General features: G+C 43.6%; 1 protein-coding gene across 1 annotated transcript in view; it reads left to right on the forward strand.

The window, feature by feature from the left end:
* Positions 1 to 7,449: 7,449 nt before the first annotated feature.
* APBA1 (amyloid beta precursor protein binding family A member 1) overlaps positions 7,450 to 24,109 on the forward strand; it is a 205,168-nt gene continuing 188,508 nt past the window's right edge. The window contains exon 1 of the mRNA XM_036261907.1: positions 7,450 to 7,562. The gene's annotated coding sequence lies outside the window, so the exon portion shown is untranslated. The remainder of the gene's footprint in view (positions 7,563 to 24,109) is intronic.

The raw sequence follows: 24,109 nt of genomic DNA on the forward strand, positions 1-24,109 counted from the left end.
TCAATCACCTTTTCTTTCTTTCTTATTCTCACACGAGGACATTTCTCCATTTTTTTTGTTCAACCAGGGCTGGGGATGAATCACAACCAAGGTGTGTGCCCTTGACTGGAATCGAACCCGTGACCCTTTTTCTTTCTTTTTTAGAAGACTATACAGAAACCTAAAGTATTATTCTTTGTTTTATGCAAATGGAATGAAAATGCATCCTTGGTGCTAGCAACAGAGTCCTACCAATCCACTTGGCGAGAGAGTTTTATTGATGCACGAGATTCAGATTTGTGCTGCACAGCTCACAGCCCCACTCAATTCCGTGTTCCTGATAGGCTTGCAGCAGCGTGAGGATGAAGATAATTCCCCAGTGGTAAGGACGGGTGAAAAGCTGCTTTCCTGAATCCTAGAACATGTTATTCCTTAACCTATCAGACCTTATTAAGAGTGACTTAAAATCTGTCAGCTCTCAAAAGGTTTCTCTAGTAACAGATTTCTTGGTTCCATCTCAGTTCCCGCAGTTCCCATAACCACAGCCTATTCAATCTAGCAGTGCTCAGCTGCATGAATGCTGAAATTAAAATGTGCTTTCAAAAGTCAATCCATAGCAAAACTGACCTAACGCAGAAGCATCTCCAGGGTCATATCTAATAAAAAAGACATGAGTTTGAGGTAGAAGGCTGAAGGAGGATAAATTTCTCTGAGGAATAAAATAAAAGTAGAAAAGAATTTTTTTTTTAAGTTTATGCTTTCTAAAAGTCAGGGTTTTCTGTTTAACAGAAAAATCCAAAGACCCAATGTCCTTTCTTTTCAGCTTTCAGAAGGTTTGTCAATTAAGGGGATGGTCTCTTATTTTTCTGGAAGAAGATACATTTGTCTGTCCATAGTGCTTAAAAATACACATATTTCTCATCTAGGAGAAATTCACAAGCATTTTGGTTAAAAGGAAATCATCGAATCTAGGTGATCATAATTTTTTTTTTTTTTTTACAATCAGGAAACAAAAGTTAAGAAAAATGTCTGCTCATTTGCTTATTTAACTATAGACTTGACTTTAAGAAGGTAAAGAATTGATTTCACTGAGCACATTGAACTTAGCGAAACAATAACAACAAAAACAGCATTTGTACGTCTTTTATCACACTAGTGCACTTTACTGAAAATACTTGTTTATAGGTCTGTCTGCCTTTCTTAAAGGAGAAAAGACCTTGAAGACAGAAACTTGTGATATTTGGCTTGGTCTCTCAAATGCCTACCACAGCGGCTAGCATATATTAGGAGTTGAATGCAGCTTGTGGAATGAAGATCTAAATATTTAGTGGCTTTTTGACAGTATAATCTATCGGGAATTTTCAACATGGCCATGACTTAGTTATACAGTTATTGCTCATCCTGAATAATGATGTTGGGAAAGCATATGGGGAAGTCTTCCATGAAGCACTGCTTACACAAAATTGAATTTTACAGGACCTTGGCTCTGGGTGTGTGTGTGTGTGTGTGTGTGTGTGTGTGTGTGAAAGAGAGAGAGAGAGAGAGAGAGAGAGAGAGAGAGAGAGAGATCCCTTTAGCTGGCAGAGGGGATGAAAGTCTGATAAAAATGCTTACACTAGTTTGATTTACTATAAAAGCCTTACCTGGGATTCTTAATTTTGAGTCAATAAAGATAGCTATAACTTTTCCCCAAGGGTTATTTAATGCTAATAAAACAGTAACAACAAAAAAATTATTTTAAAGGCGAATCTCTTTGATAATCTTCTTGAACAACTCAACTGGAGTAATTGGAAGGATGGTTAACTTATATCTCAACTAGCCAACAAATATGAGTACTTCTAGGTGCTCTGCTCTTTGCTAGGTGTTCGGTGGAGGGAAAACAAATGGAATAGAGTTGACACTGGTCACTAATCTTCAAGGGCTCATAAACTAGTTGGGGAGCTGATACCAACATCCCTGAAACAAAATAACTACCAGAAAAGAGGAATAGAGTTGTGATTTTAAACCATGCTGCCATATGTCAGCACTATTCTAGAAGCAGCAGTGAGGTGTCTCCTGACAGAAATGAACAATGGGAGCCTATTTCCTGGTTTGTGAACTGGTAAAGAAAAATATTGGTTATTAGAATTTTCTCCATTTTAGATTTTTATCCCATACATCTTCCTTAAGCCATTGGTGTTTACTAGCCTTTATCTATTAAATAAGATGGCAAAAATATCGAAATCTGTATCAAGCACATATTGAGGGAAATTTATCTGAAGTTGCTGAGCACTTAATTTCATAATTTCTTATTTTCAAGAACATATACTCCTGGTTGTAATGCTATATTTTCTATAGAAGCAGTGATTGTTTCTTCTGGTAAAATTGTTTCTAGTTCGTAAGGTACATTAAATATATCAGTATTTATGTTGTTCTTACCAGATGACCATAATTTTCATTTCTTTTACTACTGAAATAAATTAGGAAACAACCAAGTATATAAACAGATGTTAAGCAGAATGAGCAAACAACTTTATCAATTCTGTCTATTTATAGCCTGACACCGCTGCTAATGCTACAGACAAATGCTCAGACAGGAAGGTACATCAACGGGCGCAACAGAGTCTGAAATCATTTTCTTGAAGTATATGGTATCTGAAACCAGCCTGGAAGGATAAATCAAATCTGGAAAGAGTACTCTGAAAATGCAGTGGTGGTAACATTAATTTTATACCATATTTTAAATCATCTATTTTTCAAGTTGTTAAGGTCAGATGTACACTGTAAGAATAAACAAACAAACAAGACATAGAAAGAGGAAAATAACCATACTACTTAAGTGGAATACTACTAACATTTTGATGTACTTTTTTTTTCTGGGCACTTTGTAACTGCCTATACATAATTTTGTATCCAGTTTTTTGTTTGTTTGTTTGTTTGTTTGTTTTCAGTTAAGATGAGAATTTCAATTTTTTCATGTTAATAAAATCTGTGGCTCTGATATCTTTAATGGACATATAATATACCACTGTAAAGATATTGCAATCTACGTACCAACTTCCTTATCACTGTACATTTAGGTACACATTTCTCATTTGTCATGCTTGCTTGTGAGCCTGAGACGAACAGGGGAGTTGAACCACTCTTTGTGGTTCCCAGATTCTGATCTATCCTTGATCAGACTTGTGGTTTGGGGAGCCTGACCCAGTGCCAAAAGTGGGGGCCGTGCCACAGTCCATGGAGATTGCTTCAGGGCTGGGCATAGAACCATTTAAAAAGACAGTATGTTCCCATGACAAGCTTCACTCAGAAATTCTATGTTCGGAGGTAGAATTACTATATTTGGCACCAGAATGCCTTCCAGTGTATCAGATAAACACAGCCACGATATAGAATTCTGGCTGGAATAATTAAAGGGCACAAGGAAGACGATTCAACATAAAGAGAGAGAGGGAGCCTGTTTGGAGATTGGAAAGAAAAAGAAGGGAAATTGTGAAGCCAGGACAGAATTTGTGTCCAGAGAAAAAGCTGGTAAAATAAGAATCAGCATAGAAAAGTAAATGTTTTGACGTGTAGGATACATACATTTCATAATTGTTTATTTTGTTGATACATTTAGATCCTGTGACAAAAATGTCTATACTATCGATTAGAAAGGTTGCTGAATTACCAAATGTTAGCAGAACTGAAATTCTTAAGAAAACCTTCATTGCCTGAAGGTTGTTGAGTGTTCAGCCTACATTCAACCTCAGCTCATAAGTTTAAATGCAAGGACCAAGAGAGAAAGAAGGTAATCTCTAAGGAACTTGAAATCAAGGAAAATAATCTACTGCTATCAGAAGAGACAAGTCCAGTTTGGCTGTCCAGAATCATGGAAAAGGCTGGAAGACATACTCTCGTGAAGTCTGAATGAATTTAGTGAATCCTGGAATCTTTGCTTCTTTTTTTTTAAATCCTCACCCAAGGACATTTTTCCATTTTTTGTTCAGACAGAGCAGGAGGGAGAGAGAGGAAGAGAGAGAGAGAAACATCAACGTGAAAGGGACACATCGAGTGGCTGCCACCCACATGACCAACCAGGGCCAGGGACAAACTGCAACTGAGGTACGTGCCCTTAGCAGGAACCAAACCCAGGTCTCTCTGGACCGCAGGCCAATGCTCTAACCACTGAGCCAAACCCGCCAGGCTGAATCTTTGATTCTTTACTGACAAAAATAAACCTAAATGAATAAAAGTTCATGGATCCCTCCTGCCTTATCAAGTGACAAATAGTGCTTGTACCAGTGAGATAAACCTGGAAGGACAGGGCAGGCTGAAGGAATTTGGAACCTCAGAGATCACACTAAAGGAAATTATCTGTGAGTCAGTGGAAGACAAACTCGAGTTTGCCTGTCACGAGGCTCTAAACTGGAATGCAGAGACTTCTGACCCACACACAGTGCTGGACATGGCTTTAATTTAAAGCCAAGTCACTTGGCACAACATCTATAGTATTGTTATCGGCTACAATGTTTGGCAGGTGGCCAGTATTTTATATACTGCTTCTGAAGCACCAAAAAGTAGCTATGACCTTTGTTAAAAGAAGTAGGTAGATACAAATATTTGAAGTGGGCATAAGAATACCTATAATAAAGTAGAAAAATACCAATAGTGCAGGCATAGGATAATTATAGACTAGAAGAACAAAGCCAAAGGAAGAGCTAGGATATAAAAATGAATGACATATGAATCCACCCATTTCCTACAGTGATCTGCAAATTTGGCTTTGAGTTTCCTGCCAGCCAAGGCACTAAGAGCAACATGAGCTCTTACGACAATGATTCACACCGTCCGTGAGGAACAGGCATATCTGGGTGTTGGTGTTTTGTGTGTGTGTGGGGGGGGGGGGGGCAAGGGAAGGAGGAAGGAGGGAGTTTTCCAAATATGAGTATTTAGTAATTAATTAGTTTTGGAGGTCTCCAAGCTGCCATTATAACAATGTTACTTTTCTTTATATAGCACTTAATACTTTGCAGAGTAATTTCACATACTTTCATTAATCAGCACAAAAATCCTGTGCTGCAGGATTGGAGGGGAAGGTATTATTAAAGCAATAATGTAACTTTCCTTCCTGCATCAAGGAACTTTGCCTCACTGGAAACACAATGCAAAAGTATAAAATAAGCAGGATGATTTCTGACATAAATCAAATAACACCAAGTGCATGCACAGAAAAGAGCCTCTCACTAGAACCTATATTCCCTTACGTAATCTGAAATTCTAATAAGGTTAGTTAATGTCCTTCCTAAAACCACAGCAGATTAAAAGTAACAGAATAGGGACTATTACAGAGAAGAACTCTGAAAGCCCCTCAAATTGGTATGTATGAAAGCAGAAGAAAGAACTAAAAAAACAAAAGAGCAGTTAGTGTAGAAACTGAAAACCCTAAATGCTCGCCAAGTAGCACAGGCAGGATGTGTCACAGGCTCAAGTCTCTCTAGTCTAGACCCTACCCTTCCTGAATTGATTTTTACACAGCTATCTCACCGATCTTTCAGGAACTGAAATATGACCAAGACCACCAGTTCCCAACTCTATGGCCTTTCAGTAACCTTCCGAGGCTTATAAGAATAAAAAACCCCTATTTAAAATGGCCCACAAAGCCCTGCGGTCGGAGCTACTGCTGCCTGCCTCTCCAGCCCGCTGCACGCTCCCTCTGACTTCAGCCCCACCTGGTGGGCTTCTGAGCATTTTCCCTCTACCTGGCAGTGTCTCAGTGCTGCCTCTGCTGGGCAACCTGAAAGGTCATTCCCTTGGAAAACCTTACCTTATCCTGGAGTCTAGGTTAGGTTTCCCTGTGAACCCTTAGCACCTTTGCAGCTGAGAATTTATCATAGCTGCACTTAATCATGAGTCTAATTGTTGAATTCCTGTTTCCTCCAGGTTACTGTGGGCTCTGGAAGAACAAAGACTGTATCTGGAATACATGCCAAACAAATATTTGCTGGGGGGAAAAAGAATATGTAATGTCACAGGACAAGCATGATACATCTTCCTAATATATAATAGTTTAACTTTACTAAAAGATCTTTTGGGAGAAGGGGAGCTAGTTTTTCTTTATTAAAGGAAAAAAGATTTATTGTGGAGTAGAATGCACAATTCATACAAATTTTAAAGCTAAAACACAACACTTTGATATGCTTCAGGCCAGGCCCCAGATTTGTCTGGATGGAAACGCGATCTGGTAAAAAAGATCCATTTCCAAAGGGATAGCCCAGGCTTACCTTCATTTTACTAAATGAGAATATGTGCATGAAAAGGGCTTTGCAAAGTATAAGGCTTTGTGTAAATATAAGTTATTATTACAGAGCAACCTGTGTCCCGACGAAGGAATGATTTGGCTCATATTACACTGCCAATTACAGGTGAGGCTGGCGCCAGAACCCAGGTCGCCCGTGGCCTGTCCAGCGCACTGCCTTTCATCAAGGCACCTGCCGCCTGGTCCCTGCTGCAAAGGTCCCCTCCCCCCTTTCAGCGATATCTAGGGCTGATGCCCTAAACCAGATTCAAATACACTTTGAGTTCTGATCAACAAGAACTGAGAAGTGAGCAGAAAAATCAAGACGAGCATTTCCCGGCATCAGAATCCAGAGGCTTTCTGCTTTTCCCGCAACACTCAGTTCCCCTCGAAGGCTGCTAACGCGGCCAGCGTTGCTTCGGCACAAGCCCAAGAGGCTCGCCCCCTAGTGGCGGAAACGTTGGACGGCAGCGCGTTCCAGAGAACGTCAATCCCCAATTTTGAGGGTACTCTCCGGCCGCCAGACCGGGAGGTGCAGGCACTATTTAAGGAGCCTGGAAGCGGGAAAGCTCGGAAGTAACTAAGGGCAGAGAACACACCGCAGGAGCCGACGCGGCTGCCCAGCTTCGTGGTCCTGCAGCGCGTCTGTTCCTGCGCTCAGAGGTTAGCCACAGCTGCTGCTTCAGAAACCGGGGACCCCCTTAGGCTTCCTCCGAGGAGGATGGAGGTCCCATTCAATCCCCTCCGGGATGCAACCGCATCTCCCGCTCCGTGCCCCCGGCCTGGAGCTGGACAGGGGTCCGGGAGCTCAGGCGAGAGCCAGGGTGCGAGGGGCGGCGAGAGGTACCAGCGCACCGCACGCCCACCGGAGCCGGGACTGGGGCGCCGCTGCCGGCTCTCAGCGGAGGACCCCGCCCCGCTGCCTCGGGCTCGCGCCGCGCGCGCACGCGGGTGGGCGTGGGAGGCAGGGGCGCTACTAACACGCGGCGTGTGTGCGCGCGCGCTCCCCCCGCGCGCCTCCCGAGAAGGCGGGCCCGGCTCGGCCCGGCGCGCGTCACGAGGGGCGGGAGGGCGGGGAGAAGGGGGTGGGGCCGCGGGACCGGAGGGGCCCGAGCGGCGGCTGCGGAGCCCTAGCCGGAGCTGGGCGAGGGCGGCTGCAGTCCCGGCGGCGGCGGCGGCGGCGGCGGCGGCGGCGGCGGCGGCGGGAGAAGATGGTGGCGCTGGAGGTAGGAGCGCCTGGAGCGGAGCTTTATTCCCAGGCTTGGCACCGGCGCTGTCATTAGCGCCTCCTGCTCCCGCGGGCCCGCGGACCCAGCTGTCAGGCAAGGTACCACCGCCAGGGAAGGGTGGGTGAATGGGGGTGTCTGGCGGTGATGCCGCCCCCGACGGAGCCGGGGTCCTCGCCGAAGAGCGCCCCCGGGTGCAAGAGGGGCTTCGTGGAACAATAGTGCCGATGAGCGGGGACAGCCGGCGACATGCAGGGGGCAGTTCCATTAGCCATCGAGTCAGCGGGGCGAGGGAAAGGGGAGTTGAAGGTAGGGAGCCGTGGTGTCCGGTGCGCACTGAGATGCGGGGCTTTGGGGGCAGCGGGCAGGCCTGATGACAGATATGGTAGGAGTGTGTGTGTGTGTGTGTGTGTGTGTGTGTGTGTGTGTAAAAGGTACAGCCAACGGGATTGGGGGTGGTGGACCGAATGTGTTGGGGAATGACATTTCAGGAATCCCGGCTAGGATCTCATCTCTCTACTGACTCTGGGAGAAAGAGTGGTGATGGCAGCGGTGAAGTGGGCAGGATGCACTTGGTGTGTGAGTGTGGAGGGAGTCCTAGGGTAGGGGCGGATTTGTAAAATCCCATGTGTGAGTGTGTGTAGTCGTGTGGCCGCATCCACGCTCCTCAAACTGCGCTCCAAACCTAGAGATCAGCTGGTGCCCTGACTCGCTGTCACCGCTGGCTGTGGGACAATGTTTGTTATTTTGACCCTGCAACTCTGAGTACAGTCTCTGTTCTGCTTCTGCGTGTGGATGGCCGGGTGCGGGGATTCTCGCTTCTCCTTTCTCTGGTCTCTTGACGTGGGGATGTGGAAGTGTGCATGAGGCTTTGGGAGCATGGCAGGGAAATAGGATGATGGTTACTCCTTCTGGGCTGGCTGGTGTCCCTGGTTTTGAAAGGAACCTCTATCCTGTGACACTTCTCTCCTCAGCCGGTTCTGTAAGGGTCTTAGCCGCCCTGACTCTGCAGTTTCTATTGTTTATCTCTTGTCTGACCTGGTGGAGAAGGGTCTTTAATGGCCACAGTCCTCTCTCAGACCCCATAACTTGGCATGTCAACTAGACCTTCCCATTCCACATTTAAACACTGGAAACCTAATGGCTGCAGAATGGGTGGTCTTCATGTTGCTTCCTGTAGGATGAACTCTAGAGGTTTGTATAAAGAATTTGGTGGTGGTGGTGGGCTTGTTTAGAAAGAAGAAAAAGATTGTCCTGAGAAATGTCACACAGGTAGGGCATTTTCGTTAGGAAAACGGACACTTTATTTTTGTTGCTAGAGCCATCCAGTCTCCCAGATTTCACAATGGCTAGGTGGTGCCATGTATCATTCCGGAACTGAAATCTCCCAAGACCCAAGGTGATGGGGTCCCAGGTTGGTGAACCTGCTTTCTCAGCCAATGTAGCCGCTAATAGGGAATTTGGCAAATGTCAGGCTGGCAATAAGTCACCCAGTGGGAACCAGGACAGAGAATTGAATCTAGATTTGATAGCTGTTTAATTGTTTCTGCGTAATAAAGATAGGCTTGTGTGGATTTGGTTGAGAAGACAGGAAGGGAACTAGCATAATCATATGAGTGTCCACTGCAGTTTGACTTCCCAGTGGCTGTACTGTGGTATTTGTAGGCATGAATGTACCTTTAACTTAATATATTGATACTTCTTTACTAAAATGTTGTGTAACTAGATTAACCTGCTTAGAACATATACGAACTGTAACACCTTCGAGTCCACTGCATTGCTGTCAGAATCCAAACTGGCTGCCCCAGTCCTCTTTGTAGCAGTCACAGTGCACAAGCAAATATACAACACATTGGTGCCAGAGGTTTCCTTCTTTTTCTTTTTAAAACATTTTGTTTGGTCTTAGCAACGGTTACATGATGTCATTGTTACACTGAAAATAATAAAACTAAGGCTATCCGCATATGTTTTTTTCTTCCTATTTATCTTCTCTTAATAAATGATGATATATAGACCAGGTACTCCTGAAGCTGTGAACACGAAACTTCATGTCCTTCAAGTCAAACCTTCTAAAATTTTAATGTGAGATTGTTGGAGCTCATCCAAGATTTAAGGATAGATTTATAAAAATGAATTTTGAATCTTACTTCTTTACTCTCTTACTAGTTCTGCCAATTTCTTTCTGAGAAAAGTACTTAAGGAATTTAAAAGGCATTATAAGAGGTATTTTTAAAAAGAGTTATTGTCTTTATATTTGCATGTAAAATCCAGAGATGTAAATGTCTTACAAGAAAGTTTAAGAATAATAGGAATTGCCAAAGTAAATACACTGTAGAGAAAAAGAAGAATTCTACAACAGCACAATTGATGACTCAGGAATTAGTGATTTGCTTTCTAATGCAATTGTGATCATTGTAAAACGCAACGCCTGGCTTTTTTAAAGATTGGCCTGGTAAGGTTATTGCAGCAGTTTGAATCCTGTGCTTCAGTCTGGCACACAGTTGTACCTTTTGCTGTAGCCATTTGTTTTAGATGGGGGCATTTTCTTCACTCAAAGTAGCATGGATGCTTTTCTTTTTCATCATTGCATCTCTTAAAGAAGTTTGTTTTTCAGAAGACTTGGAAATAAAAGACATTTGAAACTTGACCTGTGGGGGCGAAAGGAATAAACTTCGGTGGAAATGGGACTTGTAGTCTATGAAGAACAAGTAATTGTTGCTAAACTTGTGATAATTTCAAACCTGAAATCCATCATTAACCCTTTACAAATATTTGTTCATTGCCTACTACATCTCAGGCACTATATACCTTTGGAAAGGGTTTGGGAAATGTTGGCAGAGCTGGAGATTGGAGGAATAAAGAAACTTAGATCCTACCCAGAGGAACTTCATGGACTGGAAGGGGAGACAGGGTATGGTGCATGTAACTAACTATAAAAATGCTGGAAAATGGTTAAATGCTGAAAAAGCCATATTTCTGCAGTGCTGTGGGAGTTCACAACATACACCGATGACTTCACATGGAAGAATCAGGGAAGGTTACATGGAAGGGATAGAAGATGAGCTAGATCCATACAGGTGGCATTTGGGCTGGCAGGGAAGGAAGGACACACTTGGGGAGGGACATGTAGCAAAGGCTTAGTGGTGGAAAGGTGTGTGCCTGTGCAGAGAACAAAGAATAGTGTGCTTTGGCTAGAGCACAGGGAATACCAAGAGATGTAATGAGAGAGGTAATGAGGTGAAAAAGAGATTCTTTCAAGATTATGGAACAACCTGTATGCAGATTTTATTCAGTAAATACCAGGGAGCCATGGAAGGTTTCTGAGGAGGAGGGTTATCAGGATCCATCTGTACTGTAGAGTGATGATCTTATAGCATTGTGTTGGACATAGTGAAATGAAAAAAGACTGGCAGTAGTGAGACCACATAGACTCTAGTCAATTATGGGTAAGAGGATATGAGACAGTAGAAGTAAAGAGGAAGAGACAGACAGACTCAAGAGACAGGGTACAGGAATAATCTGAGCACTTAGCAGGGAAGTCAAAGGTCATTGTCAGGCTCAGCTGAGAGCATGATTGGGTCATTGTCAGAAGGTTCCAAGGAGGATGAGGAAGAGAAGAAAAAAGGTTTCATTTTGGGCATGGCAAGTTAATCCAAATGAAGGAACTATAACACAGGCATTGGTCTTCAGAGAGAGGTTAGAACTACAAAGGGAGATTAGTAAGTCATCATTTAGGAGCAATTTTGACATCTCAGGAATGGCCAATAAAGAAAATGGAGTGAGGCCCTGGCCGGTTTGGCTCAGCGGTTGGAGTGTCGGCTTGTGGACCAGAGAGTCCCGGGTTCGGTTCCTGCTAGAGGCATGTACCAAAAATAAATAAATAAATAAATAAATAAATAAATAAATAAATAAATAAAATAGAGTGAGAAGAAGCAAAGGGTAAAGGTACAGTCCTTGGGTTGGCTAAATATTGGAGGGGAAGAGAGAAAGAAGAAAACTGTATTAAACACGTGGCAGCTAGAGAAAATTGGTGGAAGTAGTATGGTGTCATGGAAGCTAGGAAAGGTGGGGGGAGCTACTGATATCATTGTAATTAGCTAGTTGTTAATAATAGAAAAGGAGGCCGGACATTATAGGGATGTCATTTGGGCAGCTTTACCACAAAGCTGCAACTTTACACTCCCCAGGGAATCACCAGCCCATTCTCTGTAAAACAGTGGGGGAAGGGGTCCAACAAAGGGGAGATAGATGCATGCGCAATGAAGTTGGGGTGACAAGGGAAGGTGCCTATCAGTCAAATATGGGAACAGAGCTCATTGGCTAGAGTAAGTGGAGCCCCTGCAAGTGTGTGAAAATTTGGGAATACATAATCCCCTAAACAAAAGAGTTCTCTTTCTTGTTGCGCTTGACTCTTGGCTCATGGAGCTCTTTTGCTCCTGCTTCCTTGCATTTGCCTGTGTTTCCTCCATTGCCATGTGGTCCCCACATGCAATAGACTGATGGACTGCATCGAGGAATACAAGCTATGCCAGCCTCATGTTGAATTGGACACTGCTCCAATAGGGAGTGGAAACTCTGAACACTGGCTTTTATTCCAGCCCTACTGAAGCCCCAGGTACCCTTCTTTCTTGGCGGGACAAGTGGAAATGGGACCTTGGAAACTCAGGGACATAATTGCACAGAAATAAAGCCTTGCACCTCATCCTCCTGGGGGGGCCTCCAGAAATTCTTATTCCAGCAGTACCGAAGAACCCCACTCCTACCGGTAACACTTCCATCATCCATCACTCATATAGCCCACCCCATGGTGGTATGGTTGCAATAAAGAAAAAACCATTGGCTTTGAGCCGGGCATTCCCTGATTATCTCTGTGGCAGGAGGAATTGGTAGCCAGGCTACGAGGGGTTGGATAGTGGGGGGTGATGCACATGGACAGCAGTGAAGACAGACTTCTGTTTTAAAGAGTCAGATGGTAAAGGAGAAGGAGAGTTTGATGTGTCAAAGCAATGGCATAGTAGAGGGGAAGTAAGGTTTTCAGTATAGGAAGACTTGAGCCTACATTAAAAGTGGAGAAGAATGTATCGAAGGGAAGAGGTTCAGCTGATGAAGTGGAATGTTCAAGAAGATGGAAGCGAACAAACTAGATAAAAGCAAAGGGAAGACTCTGGAAACAGACGCACGGGAATTTTGAGGTGGAACAAAAGGAATTTGGCCACAGTCTTCTAAGCACAAAGTCAAAAGGAAGGTGGGCAGATGAGTAGCATAACAGACTCGGAGTCTGTGGAAATGTAGCAGTGAGTCATTTAAGGGTGAATAAAAGATCATCACCCAGCCATGAGGGTCTCCCGCACTTGGAGAGCATGCATTTGCAGTGGAACCAATTAGCCATTTGTAATTAGTTTGACCACTACTTAGGTAATTTTTGTGATAGTGAGCATTAAATGTTGTTAAATACATTTGTGGTGCCTCCTTCCCTTGAATTTAGTGAAAAGAGAGTGATATTTACCTTTAAAATTAGCTGAATAAAAGTCTCTACTTGTGGAGAATTTCCTGTGACTATTCTCTCTCAGGAGTTGCTGACCTAAATAAAAGTAAAGTATATGATAAAATAATGGAAAAAGCATAAGTGTGTTTAAAAAGATGAGCTTTCCCTATCTATAACAGCAAGATATGGCTTTGCAGTGAAATATAAAGTTGATTTCTCAAAAGAAAACTCAAATATGATACCTACCCAACTCCGTACCCATCACAAGCACTCAATAAATGCTTGTCACATGAATACATGAATAAATTAATTGTTTTAGTATGGTAGATATAGTATCTAAGATCTGAAGTTTCAGAATTTCTTATTTACCCTGTGAACATTGAATTTCATTCCATGGCCCATAAAAGTCTATGATAGGATTAAATGATTTTATGGATTCATACCCACTACGTATGTTGTAGCTTTACCAAAACTCCCCCCCCACCCCCCACCCCCCCCACACAAAATAATTGTGTGAACTTTAGGCCCTTGAGTTAGGGGCTGTCATGATTCCAGACAAGTGTATGAAACTTCAGCTGTGGTGAGTGATGATTTTGAGGTTCTGATGTTGAAATCATTTATTCATTCTCCCAATAAATGTTCCTTGAGGACCTTCTCTAAGCCAGGCACTCTTTTAGGTGCAAGCAAGGTGCAGAGGCCATGCGAGGGAGGAGCGTAAGTCCCTACTATCACGGACCTTTCAGTGGGAGGAGATTTAAAATAAATAATCAAATATAGAATATATCAGGTGGTGGTAGTGCTGAAGAATAAAGCCAGGAAGGCAACAGAATGTGACAATGTAGCAGATGATGCCACTTTACACGGGTGGTCAGGGAAGGCCTTTACAGAGAGAACTTAAAGATATGAAGGAATGAGCTGTGCAGAACCTGGGGAAGGGACTTCCAGACTGAATATCAAGATCCAAGGACCTGAGGTGAGAGTGTGCTTGGCTTGCTTCACCTGGGCATGTTCTGTGGCACCTGGTAGACAGAGCGGTCACTTCGGGAACCTGCAAGGTGATGCTTTGCCTTTTGGTTTTGAATCAGTGGCCCATAAGGCTACACCACCACGTAGCAATTTTGAGCTGACCTGTGTGTGCTGTGTGAGAGTCAGTGCTGCGTTTATGAAAAGAGGCTACCCTCAAATATTTAGATTAGCAAACTTGAAGAGTGACTGTGTGGGTAGTGATGAAATACAGTCAGCTGGACGGAGTCCCTCTCCTGGAAGTGCCACGTCACTCTTCTGCTGCCTGAGTCTGCTCAGTTATAGGGCTTCTTTTCTTCCTCCGTGTTTCATGCCTCATCCTCAAGTGTGAGGTCCTTGAGATGAGAACTGTGATCTGTCCAACTGGTATCCCTTACATCAGAAGCACTTTTTGCATTAGAACAGGTTCATCAAACACTTTTTATTGAAAGGAATGCATGAGACATTTCCAAAGATCTGAGTAATCCAGGTGTAAAGAATGAGGGCAAAGCTCTTTCACCTTGATTTCTGCAGGCAGTTGTGTTCAGAGAGGACACAAAATAGCCACAGGATGCCGAAGTAATTTATGCATGCAGGGCCTGAGACGTAGTTTATTTAGGAACTGATCCCAAGAAGCATAAGTGAGAGGGTGGGATAAATGAGACAGAGAAAGAAAGAAAGCCAATAAGAGGTGGGCTAATGAGCAGATTACCATTGTGGGCAATGGAGGCTCAGTTCTGCTGGTCTCATGTAGAATGAATTTTTGATTGTGCACCAAGCAGTGGGCACACTGGGATGTTTATCCACCATTTAACACTGGGGGCTAAAATTCCCAGCATTTTAGGGCTGCTGTTGGCTGGAGCAAGCTCCAGAGGCATCAGAGAAAGCCCCTGAGTAGATTAGCAGATAGACAGAGTGGGCTGGGGGTGGGGAGCTGTCCTTGGGAGGGGATCTGTCCATGTGAGGGGAAGTGTCCATCACAGCTATAGGTGAACTAAGACATGGGCTGAGGGGACATGAGGCGAGGCAGCAACAGCCTCTGTTTCATTTGTCACAGAAATAATTTTTTTAAGATGAGAATTGGCTTGATAGCAGTTATTGGTATTTTAATTTAGGAATTTTAATGTAGTGCAATAGCTACCTACCATTCAGTTTACTCACAAGCCAACTATTGACAACCCTCAGTCGTCTGGGATACAGATTACCATATATGCTCATGTATAAAGTACCCTCGATAATGAAGTGGTCCCCAATTTCCCACGAGACGGTTTTTAATAAGGTTTTATATCAACTAGAATATGTACATTTTCAGAATATAAAGAGTAAAATGTCTACTTACATTTAACTGATTAACTTACTTGCATATATTTAAAATCACATTATATTAAATTAATTTAGAAATACGACATCTTTCTACTTTCACATTTTATGAAATCATTTATTCAAAAGTTTCACATATTTCTTTGACTTAGGAGTCTTTTCATTGTTAGCCTACTTTTGGCATGTTTGCTTCTATCTAACTTGTTTGAAATCTTCTTCTTGAATTGCTGTATGATGCTGCTACTACAAACTTTATTCCAAGCACTGTGTGCCCATTCACATGACCTGTATAAGAACACACAATACAAGCAATTGGCAAGGAATATGTACTTGGACTGGTGTTGAAACCTTGGCCTTCTTTATTCATTAATTCATCTTTCCTATTTCAATCCGTGACCTCCACCAGCATCCCCATCTAGTATTGCCTGAGTTTGTTTCAGGCTGTCTTCTCCAAATAGTTCTCAAGTAACCTTTGAAACAGAAATCCCCTTTTCATGAAATCTTCAGCCTTATCGGGTCATATGTTTTGGCATGGTTTCTCTCTTTATTTTTATTTATTAATTTTTTTTATCCTCACCCGAGGACACTTTTTCATTTTTTGTTCAGATAGAGCGGGAGGGAGAGAGAGGAAGAGAGAGAGAGAGAGAGAAACATCGATGTGAAGGGACGCATCGAGTGGTTGCCACCCGCACAACTAACCAGGGCCGGGGACAAACTGCAACCGAGGTACATGCCCTTAGCGGGAACCGAACCCGGGTCTCTCTGGACCGCAGGCCAATGCTCCAACCACTGAGCCAAACCGGCCAGGGCTGGTTTCTCTCTTTAAAATTAGTTGCTATCACATCTACATTAATGAATGGCTTGATTTTAATTCCTGTTATCTTGGAGATAATATGCTTTTTTGCTTTCTGGCATTCAGAAAACGGTAATTGAGAGAATGCCTCATAATATGGGAGGTTTTATATAGATACACATATAAGACAACTTATTTATGAGATAACTTTTGGGGGGAATAAAAATCTCTTCTTTCCGTATGAGCAAAGCGACATGGGAGCTTGTTGAAGTTCGGTGGTGGGAAAACCATCCCGGTCTCCTCCGCAGCCTCCCGCTCTGCTCCTCCCTGTGCACTAACTAGCGTGAAAAATGCAGCAGTGGTTCATTGCATGAAGGAAATGATTCGCCATCATTCTGAACACTATATCATTTATGTTTATGGATTTTGATAAATATTTTAACTTGAGATCAATTCTGTATTACAGGTGTACCTCATTATTATTTTTTTTTAGTCCTTACTAGAGGATATTTTTCCATTGATTTTTCAGATAGAGTGGAAAGGAGGGAGGGAGGGAGGAAGGAAGGGAGAGAGGGAGGGAGGAAGGGAGGGGAAGGGAGAGAGAGGAGAGAGAGAGAGAAACATCAATGCTAGAGGGACACCTCAATTGGCTGTCTCCTGCACGACCCCAACCAGGGCTGGGGATCGAACCACAACTGAGGTATGTGCCCTTTACTGGAATTGAACCCACCACTCTGGGCTACACCTTATTTTAAAGAAGTAGTATACTTGACAGAGCACGCATAAATTCTTGTTTTTCCTGTAAATTCTAGCATATATTCAGTGCAGGGGTAAACCTTGTCATCTGTTTTGGAGGCTTTTAAACTTCATGATCTCTAGTGAGAACACAGTTTACACCATACCCTAGTAATATAGGTAAGTGTGTATAAACAAACACACATTCACATACACACACAAAATATCACTGAAACAAAAGTTTCAAAAATACACTCTGTAAGTTATATGTAATACACTCTGATATTTTCTGTTCTACATGGTTGCCAGTCCAACTGACTTCACCACTAATGAATGAGTCCTCACATGTGACTTAAAAACACTGTTCTATTGTATTACATCCATCAGAAGAACACTTATTTCCTTACAGTGTAAAATAATTTCATGTCGAAGGTTTTCTTTTTTCCCTTTTGTTTCAAATCATTAGCATGTTTGGATATTTGGTGGTGTGGGTATACAATGTCACAATAATCCTAAAGGGAAACTTTATTTTTGATTAAATATTTTATTTTCAAAAGAAGAAATTATTAGTGTGGACCATGGAAAGTAGAGTAAAATGAATGGATCAGTTCTTAAATCGGGTGGCTTTGTTATCAGAACTCCAGTGTTCTTCCTTGAGTCTGCCTCTCTGTGCACGTGGCCCAAGGAAATGCAGGAGTTCGTAGCAGAGAAAAAAAAATTAGTTTAATATTGAATTGGCTGATGTGGAGACTGGGAGCTTCACTCTAAACACACTGATTCCCCAGTGGCGGGTAGGTTACAGATTATATAGGGCAAAAACACAAGACACCGTGGTCAGGGGTGCTGGGTGGTGCTGGAAGCTGATTGGTTAGAGGCGAGTTAAGGGTAATAAATCATTTCTTCAGATCTTGAGGACAGCTCTGTTGGGTCTCATGGGAAAGTAGTCAGGGGGTCCTTCTGTGACAGGGCTCAGGAGATGAAACATAATTTAGGTCAAGATGTAATCTTTAGCCTGCCAGAGGTCCAGACTGTGTGACCATTAGTCAGGTCTGGGCTATTGTCTTCTGCTGCCTCAGGGGTTGCTTATCTGGGGGCAAGGCTAGGTTTCTAAGGAATTTATATATATGTATATATGAGAACTAGGATTTAAAACTAAATTTAATTAAAGTCATAAGGACTCTTGGTTTTAATTCTTTCCTTTCTTTTGATCATTCCTCAGTCTCTCTAGGGAGAAGGGGCGACGCCCACTCTAGTTACTTCCTGCTGAGAAGGGACACAGTTTGCGGGTTGGAGTAACGAAACTGTTTTACCTGCCATTGAAAATATTTCTGGGTCCAGGCTGAGGGTCTGAGGTTTGATTGACCATCAGGCTGTTAGTTTTTGCTGCCCTCAGGCAGCCCTTCAAGGCAGCAACACCTGATTAGTATCCCAGTGCCACAAAGAAGCAAAAATAGGGACCTTCCCCCATGGCTGGGAAGAGAAATGAGTGAGTGAATGCATCCCCATAGGAAACATTAGAAACTGGTCCCTGGCTGTAGACGTGGGGTTAACAGATCTGTGATATTGGCCTCAAAAGCAGGGATATATGTACAATAGTCTTTTCAGATTGGGGCACGTGTTCGTTGAATGTGGAGTGGGGAAGAGGAACCCCCAGCTTATCTTTGGTGACTTGCTCCATCTATCATTCCCAGTCTGAGATGGTGAATGTGTGTGTGACCCAGGGTATCCCTTCCGCACCAGGTGGAGGCAGTAGTCCACAGAGCCAGCAGCAGACTGGTTAAGTATTTCTGCATAGCTGGCAGCCCACAACAGGAAGGATTGCCTGTAATAGGTAGCCATTGAAACAAAAAGATTAGAGATTAGAAAACAAGCAACTATCTTGGATCTCGGGTTTTCTTCATTTTGGTGAAGTCTAGTTCTGGTTTTTAGATGTTTTCCTTCTAAAGAGTGTCCTATGTTCCGAGATGAGTTCATAGGAATGCTCAGGTGGTTGAGCGGCAGTTGCTGATGATGTGGTCACTTGGGTGGTAGGTCATAAGTCTGGAGCCGGCTTAATTTGAGAGTGATGGATCCCGGGCTTGACTCCTTCTAGCTTAAAAGAAGAACAAGTGGTTAGTAAAATCTAATGAGGTCCTACCCACTTAGGTTCAAGTTGGTCATTAGAATGTTTATTTTCCCAGGGTTTTAAAGGTACTCAATCTCTGGGGTTGAAATGTTGTTAAAAGGACATCTGTGGGGTATTTCATCTTGTTAGAAGAAAACTTATGAATAGCAGTTAAGTTTAATCCCAAGGATTACCTTATAGCATCTAATTCTTTAATCTTTTGGTCATGAAACATTTCTAAGAATTTCTCTAAGACACAGAAAGAGCATTCTTTTTAATATTTCATAAGGACTCGTTTTAATCCTGCTTCTGGAGGCTACTTTCATCCTAAGCAAGGCAGTAGCCAGTACCTTGCCCATTTTAGGTTAGACTTTTTCAAAGTTTAGCAAAGGTTTTCTTTAAAGGGAAGTTCATCTCTGTTTTTCCAGTAATTGTGGCCTCCAGGAAGCGTGAAGTTTCCTTCGTAGTCCCAAAAGTTGAGAAACTTCCTGGGTCACCTTGGTAATAAAGGCACTTCCATTGTCACCTTGAATAGAGGAGGGTAGTCCAAACCTAGGAATGATTTCTTTTAATAAGGCTTTTTTTTTTTTTACTTCTGAGGTCTTCTCTGATCTGCAGGGGAATGCTTCGACCCATCTGTGAAAGCATCTGTGAAGACTAGCAGATATCGATAATCTCCACTTGTTTTGGGTATCACAGTGAAGTCAGCTTGCCAACCTTCTTTCTCCAGGGCCTAATCTTCAGCTCTGGACCCCCTTGGCTCCTGTGTTAGAGTTATTTCTGACACACGATGAATTTCTAAATTATCTTTTGAACAGTCTTGGCATATCTGGCCCAGTAATATATTTCTGCATCCATTGGAGGGTACCCCGTCCATAATGAGTGTTCTGGAGGACGGAGCTGACTGTTTCCTCCATCAGGTGTTTTGGGATCAGAACGATCCCCTGTTCATTGCGAATCCATCCATCTTTCCGGTGAGTAAAATAGCCCCATTCTTTCGCTCTTCCTAAATCTTCTGAGGAATATTTAGGCTGGGTTAGCTTTAAGTCAGTGTCAGGAATAAGGGCTGCTACCAAAGGTATGGGGAGTTTAGTTTGATCCGCCAGTTTGGTAGCAGCTTGATCTGCTTCATTATTTCCCTGGGAGATGAAGCTGTCTGTCTCCCGACGACCTGGGCAGTGTATGATGGCAACCTCACTAGGTTCCAGAACTGCCTTTAGGAGACCGAATAGCCCTGACTTCTGGTCTCCCGTGTCCATGAAGCTGCTTCCATCCATGCTGATCTCGAGATCAGGATCCTTTAGCCGTTAGTCAGCCAGGGCTGGTCAGCTAGAATAGACTCGTCCAGTTATTTGAATAGAATCATATTTTGGTCCCTTTGGCTCAGAGGGAAGTAGGGTGGCTGGGTTTAGAGTAGAGATAGTCTTGATCATTACATCAGAATTGTCTAAAATGGTATGTTCCCAGCTGACCGGAGGTCAGCCAGTATTTTCCTTTTGTTCTAGAAAAGGGCAACACAGTATGAGAAGGGACTGTGGTGGGTGGTCCCAGGCTGAACTCAGCTTCTTGTGGAAGGTCATAGGTAGCAGCTGTGGCCCTTAGACACACCGGCCAACCCTGAGTCACTGTGTCCAGCTGTTTTGAGAAGTAGGTCATTAGCCTGTTAATTTTTCCTAGATTCTGGATCAAGACCGCCATGTTTCTTGTCCTTCATGTACAAACAAGTCAAATGGCTGTTTTTAAGTCTGGCAGGCCTAGGGCAGGGGCTGTCAATAACTTTTTCTTAATAGTCTGGAAGGCCCTTTGGCATTCCCTGGTCCAAATCAAAGGCTCTTGATCTGTTCCTTAGTGCCTCATAAAATGGTTTTGCAACCAACCTGAAGTTTGGAACCCAGATCTTACCAAAGCCAGCCATTCCTAGGAGCCTTTTTAGCTGTTGGCAGGTGGTGGCATTGCGCTCTAGGGCTTCCCTCCTGCTGGGAGCAAGAGATAATTCAAGTCCAAAATGATCACAGAGGGCTTGGATAGTTGGGTTTTCTTTCGGGAAACTTTATCCCCATTCGGTCAGAGAGTATAAGGTTAGAATGGTATTTTTGTCCGAAGCTTCTTTGCTGAGACTGGCGATGAGGTAATCAACATACTGGAGTAACACATCATTACCCGCTGAAGTTCTCTTGAATCTTTGGCTGGAGCCTCTCCAAAGGGGGTAGGGGAGTTTTTGAGAAGTGTCCAGCAGTACTGTCCTTAACTTAAGAGTCTGCAGAAGTCCTCCCATTCAAATGCATACAGCCCTTGAAACTCATGGCTCAGAGGCATGCGAAAGACGGTATCTTTTAAATCCAGCACAGCAAACCAACAGAATTCCCCAGGCGGTCAGCAAGTGTAGGGGTTAGGGACCACTGGGGAAATGACTTCCACTTTGGTTAATGGCCCACAAGCCCTGAACAAACCGCTATTTGTTGCCTGGTATCTGCAGTAAGGTGGGAGCTAGAATTTAAAACTAAATTGAATTAGTCATAAGGACCCTCAGTTTCAGCTTTTCCGGGGCTGTGTAAATTGTGCCCAGTTGCCGGGCCCTGACCTCATCGCTGTACTGATTAGTCACTGGCTTGGCTAATCTCACCTCACAATTCTTTCCTGTTCTTTTCCCTTCCTGCCTCTTTCCCAAGACACCACACACCCTAAAACCCTGGGAGTTCTAGATGTTCAGTTCAATTACTTAATTCTCCATTGTAACCTAATATACTTCTCCCGAAATGTGAAAATGGTTTTTACACCCAATTAACAATTTCCATTCCAAATAGCTTGAACGTACAAGAATCTTTTTTCCTGCACCAGTACCTAGGGGAATTTTGTGCTAAAGGAGCTAGAATCCGTTCCACACCTGGAATGTGTCCACAGCATCAGTGTGGAAGTCGAAGCTAATCTCATGTTCAGGCCTGAGTGCATCCCTTCCGGCCTGCCAGTTGCCAGTTGTCTAAGGTGAGTATGTACCAATTCCTGTGTTAAAGCCTCGGCAGGTCCCCTACCCAGCGAATGCAAACAAGTTACCATCAAAATGACAAAGCGCCGGGCATTGTGCTAAGTGCCACACAGAGTTAACTCATTTACTTCTCATAATGATCCCATTTCCTCTTCAAAATCCAATCAGGAAGAGACATTGCAGACAGGACTGAGGCTCTCAGAGGTGCTTTCAGTGACCAAAGGACAGCACAAGGGTGACTTGCCTCCGGTCCAGAGATAGGGACAGGCCCCGACTGCTCCTGGTCCTCAAGTCTCCTTTGTCCTGGGGCCCAGCAGCAGCCCCCGCCCCACCTGCCCAGCTGGACTCACTGATCTTTGGTGGCCTCGTTCCATAGGCGATGTCTGTCTGTGTGTGTTACTGTTGCACTGACATCTTTCCAGTCTCGACACCGTGAGGTGCAGGCCGGGACGGTTGTAACAGGGTGCTGCCGTTGCGTAGCTGCCAACATGGAACAAGTCTCTGGATTGGGCCAAGCCTCGGTTTCCCCAGTTGTAAAAGGGGGAATGATGAAACCTGCTCTTTCTATCTCTTCCCACATAGAGCTGCTGGGAGGGTCAACTGAGACATAAAGGGCCATAGAAACGATGTGTCTCTTCTTCATGAGGAGCTTGAGCGGAAGTGACGTCTCCCTCCTCTAAACCAGGGGTGTGCACACGAGCTTCAGCGGGCCATGCCGAGTCTGTATCACAGCCCTGAGCTCTGCTGTACTGCAGAAGCAGCCACTGACATTCGTAAATCAGTGAGCGTGGCTGTCAACAAAACTTTATTTATGGACACTAAAATTTGAATTTCATAGGACTTACCTATGTCACAAATTTTGATTCCTCTCTTGATCTTTTCCCCCAAGCATCTATTTATAAATGTAAAAGCCACTCCCAACTCCCAGGCAGTACAAAGCCGGGTGGTGGGCCAGATTTGTCCCACAGACCTTCGTTTGCTGCCTCCTGGTGTGAACGCTCACAGCGCTTTGTACCACTTGTTAGCAAGCGACACCGGCCACTTGGGGCCACAGCAGTGCTGCTCACTGTGTTCCATCTCTCTTCCAAAGCATACACCCCACCCACAGTTTTCTAATCTCCTTTAGCACGGGGAAGGCCAATAGCATATAGCTGGTATACACACACACACAAATACACACACACACACACAGTCTATTCTGAATACATATTTGTTAAATTAATGGAGACAAGAAAACCTGTTGGAGTTCTATGTATCTTATTTCTCCATCTTTAATAGAAATTCTACTTATCCTCTTGTAAACTTTGGGGGATAATTGAGTTAACATTTTGTCATTAAATGTGAGGGCCTTCAGATTCATGCCTTAAAGTCTCCCCCACCTTGTCAACCCCTACCCCAACCCCAACTGTCCATTAGCCATCAAAGGAAAAGAATTGCATGGAAGAAAGAAGGGAGAACAAAACCCAGCATTTCAGCACAGGAGGGTTATTAGAGTCACTGAAGTGGCCACACATTTAGCTTTGGTCGCCGGGGTTCTCGGTCACTGTAGGAGCTCTGGAGGCGGAGGCCAGCAGCCCTGCTTTTTGCTGTGCGTTCCCAAAAATTGAACTCGGGGGCCAGAACTCTGTGCATTTGGCTATAAACAAAGAGGACCTGGGATACTGTACGTCTTTGCGCCACACCTTTATCTGTGATACATACATTCTCCCAACATGTGCCAAGCCTCGCCTTTGCGCTGAGGAGCAAAACCGCAATCACAGCTCCTGTTTTACTTCTTAATAACTATGAGCCCAGGAATAGAATGATAGGGAGATATATAAATTTCAAACGTTCTTCTCACATTGAGGTGGACAGAAGCCGGATGGCAGTTGCAGCCGTGTGTGTATGTGTGTTATCTTCCCAAATCCTCTGTGATGAAAATGTTTCTGTGTTCTATCATGAGGAGATTAAATATGTGCATGTGTCTTCTTTGTGTGTATTTAAGGGGTGGGAGGAAAGGGATAGGCAGGACAATTAGAACCAGGATCATTAGTAGAATATAATCCTTATTAAAATTTGTTAAGGAAGGGAACAATTAAGTCTGCTTTCAAATAAGCACTTGACTTTTTTTAGCCCGCCAAAATATATTCATTTGCTGTAACATGGAAAAAGATCCACAGCTGGTATAAACTAAATTCATAAAGTGTGCTTTCGACTTGGCATCAATTGTTACCACTCTGGTAGATG

The sequence above is a fragment of the Molossus molossus genome, unplaced genomic scaffold, assembly GCF_014108415.1.
Source record: "Molossus molossus isolate mMolMol1 unplaced genomic scaffold, mMolMol1.p scaffold_m16_p_14, whole genome shotgun sequence".
NCBI lineage: Eukaryota > Metazoa > Chordata > Mammalia > Chiroptera > Molossidae > Molossus > Molossus molossus.